Below are 7,485 nucleotides of genomic sequence, written 5' to 3'. Positions count from 1 at the left end.
AAGAAAACAATCCCTCCAGCAGACTCTTCAACCATGATACAAGATCACAACCAAAAGGCCGAGAAGCGACTACACTTGATCTTAACCAAAACGGCTAAAACTTAGCTGTAGGCTGAAATGGCGTGGAGGAAAGTGCAGTGCACCAAAACATAAGCTGACACAATCATGGAGAATGCGCCAGCATATATTCTCTTCTATCTATATTTTGCAAACCTGCTCTTGTCCCCTCCAGCTGCTCCATGTAGATTTGACGTCTGGCAAGGTGCATAACCCACTGACAAGCATGCACACTCCTGCATGAGTTTTCTCTCTCACTAGCTGGATGATACACAATCATTTGCATGTGCTCCACCTCCGACACACCGCCCACCCAAACACCCAGTCACCAGAGCCACCCACAAGCCAACTGGCTCCGTGATTTAATTTGCACAGTGCAGTCATCCAGGCAGCATGTCCTTCTCAATGGAAGGATCTCTGGTTCCATGGAATCTTCCGCATTGGAATGCTGTGGAACAAAAAGGATTTAAACATTCAGCTTGCTAGCATTCAATGTACCTGCGGCTTGGGTCTTCATCCTGTGGCCCTCCAGCTGCTGTGAAACTACACATCTCAGCATGCCCTGCCACAGTTTTGCTATTAATGTATGCTAAAACTGAGGCAGGGCATGCTGGGATGTGTAGTTCAACCGCAGCTGGAGGGTTGCAGGTTGAAAACCCATGTTCTAGCATGCCTGTTCTATGATGCATGTTCCGTGATGTCACACTCAGCTTGGAATGGGGTGTCTAGCATGCATTTGCTGACAGCCACTTGAGGGAGACACACATCAGGAGATGCAGCATATCGGAGGTCTTCGATGCCTTTCCAACAAATGCACACCACCTGCTGCTGATCTGTTCACAAAACAATGCCCACAATCGAAAGTCCAAAATGTCCAACTACAGGATTAGTGTAAGTATTGAATTTAGGAATTAATTTAGAAGAAGGAAATTAAGTTAGTTCACAAGTACATTCAAATTCAGATCTAAAGTCTAGGTAGGCCTCACGTCCTGGCAGCCCTCAGCATTTAAAAATGCCTTGATTAGAGGTAGGGAATTAAATGTAGATAAGAAGTAGACACAAAATAAGACTCCACAGAGCAGTTTTCAGGTGTCTTTATCAATTGTTGCATTTAAAAAATCATGCAATTAGGGAACACAATGTTGCGAAAATGTAACCCTATTTGCAAAATAGTACTAAATAAGTTTGTCGATGTAAGACATTTGCAAAGGCGCATCCAAAACACGCTGGAAAATGCAACTGAATCTGTTTTTGGAGGCTAGAATAGGAAATGTGCATCGGTCCTACAAGTACTGAAAGCTCTTCTCCCATCTCCCTTTTCTGAAAAGCCATTTAATATATGGTTCCCAGATAGGGGACATATCAGATATTGGCTTTCAAAAGCAGTAAATATCATACCACTTCTATTGCCATCAAAGATAAACATTGATTGTTTTCAGATATTGGATTGAAAAAGCAGTCTTTATTGACATAAAGAAGCAAAAAAACATACATAAACATAACACAAAAGTACCGTGTTGCAGCACAGCCAAAACACAATACAAATGCTGACGGTATAGTACATTCAAGAACTACAGCACAGGCCAGCCTACACTATAAATCATGAACTGCACTATACATTTAAACTATACAATAATACAACAGTTAATAAAGCTATGGGTGTGGAGTGTAAAAAAATGAGGGAATCACAAGCCCGAAGCTTTGTTGAAAGACATACACATATAAGGGGAGGGTCAATAAATAGAAAGATATCCTTTACTATAGAATGTAGTCCAATACGGTCTTTCTGCTCTTCCACAACTGAAAAACGGATAGTGTTCCCAAGCCTTCCATCCTGGAATATCTTCGGTCTTTCGCCAATGAAGAAAACAATCCCTCCAGAAGACATATCAACCATGATACAAGATCACAACCAAAACGCCGAGAAGCGACTACACTTGATCTTAACCAAAACGGCTAAAACTTAGCTGTAGGCTGAAATGGGGTGGAGGAAAGTGCAGTGCACCAAAACATTAGCTGACACAATCATGGAGAATGCGCCAGCATATATGCTCTTCTATCTATATTTTGCAAACCTGCTCTTGTCCCCTCCAGCTGCTCCATGTAGATTTGACGTCTGGCAAGGTGCATAACCCACTGACAAGCAGGCACACTCCTGCATGAGTTTTCTCTCTTACTAGCTGGATGATACACAATCATTTGCATATGCTCCACCTCCGACACACCGTCCACCCAACCACCCAGTCACCAGAGCCACCCACAAGCCAACTGGCTCCGTGATTTAATTTGCACAGTGCAGTCATCCAGGCAGCATGTCCTTCTCAATGGAAGGATCTCTGGTTCCATGGAATCTTCCGCATTGGAATGCTGTGGAACAAAAAGGATTTAAACATTCAGCTTGCTAGCATTCAATGTACCTGCGGCTTGGGTCTTCATCCTGTGGCCCTCCAGCTGCTGTGAAACTACACATCTCAGCATGCCCTGCCACAGTTTTGCTATTAAGGTATGCTAAAACTGAGGCAGGGCATGCTGGGATGTGTAGTTCCACCGCAGCTGGAGGGTTGCAGGTTGAAGACCCATGTTCTAGCATGCCTGTTCTATGATGCATGTTCCGTGATGTCACACTCAGCTTGGAATGGGGTGTCTAGCATGCATTTGCTGACAGCCACTTGAGGGAGACACACATCAGGAGATGCAGCATATCGGAGGTCTTCGATGCCTTTCCAACAAATGCACACCACCTGCTGCTGATCTTGGCACAAAACAATGCCCACAATCGAAAGTCCAAAATGTCCAACTACAGGATTAATGTAAGTATTGAATTTAGGAATGACTTTAGAAGTAGGAAATTAAGTTAGTTCACAAGTACATTCGAATTCAGATCTAAAGTCTAGGTAGGCCTCACGTCCTGGCAGCCCTCAGCATTTAAAAATGCCTTGATTAGAGGTAGGGAATTAAATGTAGATAAGAAGTAGACACAAAATAAGACTCCACAGAGCAGTTTTCAGGTGTCTTTATCAATTGTTGCATTTAAAAAATCATGCAATTAGGGAACACAATGTTGCGACAATGTAACCCTATTTGCAAAATAGTACTAAATAAGTTTGTCGATGTAAGACATTTGCAAAGGCGCATCCAAAACACGCTGGAAAATGCAACTGAATCTGTTTTTGGAGGCTAGAATAGGAAATGTGCATCGGTCCTACAAGTACTGAAAGCTCTTCTCCCATCTCCCTTTTCTGAAAAGCCATTTAATATATGGTTCCCAGATAGGGGACATATCAGATATTGGCTTTCAAAAGCAGTAAATATCATACCACTTCTATTGCCATCAAAGATAAACATTGATTGTTTTCAGATATTGGATTGAAAAAGCAGTCTTTATTGACATAAAGAAGCAAAAAAACATACATAAACATTACACACATAAGTACCGTGTTACAGCACAGCCAAAACACAATACAAATGCTGACGGTATAGTACATTCAAGAACTACAGCACAGGCCAGCCTACACTATAAATCATGAACTGCACTATACATTTAAACTATACAATAATACAACAGTTAATAAAGCTATGGGTGTGGAGTGTAAAAAAATGAGGGAATCACAAGCCCGAAGCTTTGTTGAAAGACATACACATATAAGGGGAGGGTCAATAAATAGAAAGATATCCTTTACTATAGAATGTAGTCCAATCCGGTCTTTCTGCTCTTCCACAACTGAAAAACGGATAGTGTACCCAAGCCTTCCATCCTGGAATATCTTCGGTCTTTCGCCAATGAAGAAAACAATCCCTCCAGCAGACTCTTCAACCATGATACAAGATCACAACCAAAAGGCCGAGAAGCGACTACACTTGATCTTAACCAAAACGGCTAAAACTTAGCTGTAGGCTGAAATGGCGTGGAGGAAAGTGCAGTGCACCAAAACATAAGCTGACACAATCATGGAGAATGCGCCAGCATATATTCTCTTCTATCTATATTTTGCAAACCTGCTCTTGTCCCCTCCAGCTGCTCCATGTAGATTTGACGTCTGGCAAGGTGCATAACCCACTGACAAGCATGCACACTCCTGCATGAGTTTTCTCTCTCACTAGCTGGATGATACACAATCATTTGCATGTGCTCCACCTCCGACACACCGCCCACCCAAACACCCAGTCACCAGAGCCACCCACAAGCCAACTGGCTCCGTGATTTAATTTGCACAGTGCAGTCATCCAGGCAGCATGTCCTTCTCAATGGAAGGATCTCTGGTTCCATGGAATCTTCCGCATTGGAATGCTGTGGAACAAAAAGGATTTAAACATTCAGCTTGCTAGCATTCAATGTACCTGCGGCTTGGGTCTTCATCCTGTGGCCCTCCAGCTGCTGTGAAACTACACATCTCAGCATGCCCTGCCACAGTTTTGCTATTAATGTATGCTAAAACTGAGGCAGGGCATGCTGGGATGTGTAGTTCAACCGCAGCTGGAGGGTTGCAGGTTGAAAACCCATGTTCTAGCATGCCTGTTCTATGATGCATGTTCCGTGATGTCACACTCAGCTTGGAATGGGGTGTCTAGCATGCATTTGCTGACAGCCACTTGAGGGAGACACACATCAGGAGATGCAGCATATCGGAGGTCTTCGATGCCTTTCCAACAAATGCACACCACCTGCTGCTGATCTGTTCACAAAACAATGCCCACAATCGAAAGTCCAAAATGTCCAACTACAGGATTAGTGTAAGTATTGAATTTAGGAATTAATTTAGAAGAAGGAAATTAAGTTAGTTCACAAGTACATTCAAATTCAGATCTAAAGTCTAGGTAGGCCTCACGTCCTGGCAGCCCTCAGCATTTAAAAATGCCTTGATTAGAGGTAGGGAATTAAATGTAGATAAGAAGTAGACACAAAATAAGACTCCACAGAGCAGTTTTCAGGTGTCTTTATCAATTGTTGCATTTAAAAAATCATGCAATTAGGGAACACAATGTTGCGAAAATGTAACCCTATTTGCAAAATAGTACTAAATAAGTTTGTCGATGTAAGACATTTGCAAAGGCGCATCCAAAACACGCTGGAAAATGCAACTGAATCTGTTTTTGGAGGCTAGAATAGGAAATGTGCATCGGTCCTACAAGTACTGAAAGCTCTTCTCCCATCTCCCTTTTCTGAAAAGCCATTTAATATATGGTTCCCAGATAGGGGACATATCAGATATTGGCTTTCAAAAGCAGTAAATATCATACCACTTCTATTGCCATCAAAGATAAACATTGATTGTTTTCAGATATTGGATTGAAAAAGCAGTCTTTATTGACATAAAGAAGCAAAAAAACATACATAAACATAACACAAAAGTACCGTGTTGCAGCACAGCCAAAACACAATACAAATGCTGACGGTATAGTACATTCAAGAACTACAGCACAGGCCAGCCTACACTATAAATCATGAACTGCACTATACATTTAAACTATACAATAATACAACAGTTAATAAAGCTATGGGTGTGGAGTGTAAAAAAATGAGGGAATCACAAGCCCGAAGCTTTGTTGAAAGACATACACATATAAGGGGAGGGTCAATAAATAGAAAGATATCCTTTACTATAGAATGTAGTCCAATACGGTCTTTCTGCTCTTCCACAACTGAAAAACGGATAGTGTTCCCAAGCCTTCCATCCTGGAATATCTTCGGTCTTTCGCCAATGAAGAAAACAATCCCTCCAGAAGACATATCAACCATGATACAAGATCACAACCAAAACGCCGAGAAGCGACTACACTTGATCTTAACCAAAACGGCTAAAACTTAGCTGTAGGCTGAAATGGGGTGGAGGAAAGTGCAGTGCACCAAAACATTAGCTGACACAATCATGGAGAATGCGCCAGCATATATGCTCTTCTATCTATATTTTGCAAACCTGCTCTTGTCCCCTCCAGCTGCTCCATGTAGATTTGACGTCTGGCAAGGTGCATAACCCACTGACAAGCAGGCACACTCCTGCATGAGTTTTCTCTCTTACTAGCTGGATGATACACAATCATTTGCATATGCTCCACCTCCGACACACCGTCCACCCAACCACCCAGTCACCAGAGCCACCCACAAGCCAACTGGCTCCGTGATTTAATTTGCACAGTGCAGTCATCCAGGCAGCATGTCCTTCTCAATGGAAGGATCTCTGGTTCCATGGAATCTTCCGCATTGGAATGCTGTGGAACAAAAAGGATTTAAACATTCAGCTTGCTAGCATTCAATGTACCTGCGGCTTGGGTCTTCATCCTGTGGCCCTCCAGCTGCTGTGAAACTACACATCTCAGCATGCCCTGCCACAGTTTTGCTATTAAGGTATGCTAAAACTGAGGCAGGGCATGCTGGGATGTGTAGTTCCACCGCAGCTGGAGGGTTGCAGGTTGAAGACCCATGTTCTAGCATGCCTGTTCTATGATGCATGTTCCGTGATGTCACACTCAGCTTGGAATGGGGTGTCTAGCATGCATTTGCTGACAGCCACTTGAGGGAGACACACATCAGGAGATGCAGCATATCGGAGGTCTTCGATGCCTTTCCAACAAATGCACACCACCTGCTGCTGATCTTGGCACAAAACAATGCCCACAATCGAAAGTCCAAAATGTCCAACTACAGGATTAATGTAAGTATTGAATTTAGGAATGACTTTAGAAGTAGGAAATTAAGTTAGTTCACAAGTACATTCGAATTCAGATCTAAAGTCTAGGTAGGCCTCACGTCCTGGCAGCCCTCAGCATTTAAAAATGCCTTGATTAGAGGTAGGGAATTAAATGTAGATAAGAAGTAGACACAAAATAAGACTCCACAGAGCAGTTTTCAGGTGTCTTTATCAATTGTTGCATTTAAAAAATCATGCAATTAGGGAACACAATGTTGCGACAATGTAACCCTATTTGCAAAATAGTACTAAATAAGTTTGTCGATGTAAGACATTTGCAAAGGCGCATCCAAAACACGCTGGAAAATGCAACTGAATCTGTTTTTGGAGGCTAGAATAGGAAATGTGCATCGGTCCTACAAGTACTGAAAGCTCTTCTCCCATCTCCCTTTTCTGAAAAGCCATTTAATATATGGTTCCCAGATAGGGGACATATCAGATATTGGCTTTCAAAAGCAGTAAATATCATACCACTTCTATTGCCATCAAAGATAAACATTGATTGTTTTCAGATATTGGATTGAAAAAGCAGTCTTTATTGACATAAAGAAGCAAAAAAACATACATAAACATTACACACATAAGTACCGTGTTACAGCACAGCCAAAACACAATACAAATGCTGACGGTATAGTACATTCAAGAACTACAGCACAGGCCAGCCTACACTATAAATCATGAACTGCACTATACATTTAAACTATACAATAATACAACAGTTAATAAAGCTATGGGTGTGGAG

Source organism: Pseudophryne corroboree, chromosome 11 (assembly GCF_028390025.1).
Source record: "Pseudophryne corroboree isolate aPseCor3 chromosome 11, aPseCor3.hap2, whole genome shotgun sequence".
NCBI classification, from domain to species: Eukaryota; Metazoa; Chordata; class Amphibia; order Anura; family Myobatrachidae; genus Pseudophryne; species Pseudophryne corroboree.
This window is presented reverse-complemented; position numbering follows the sequence as displayed.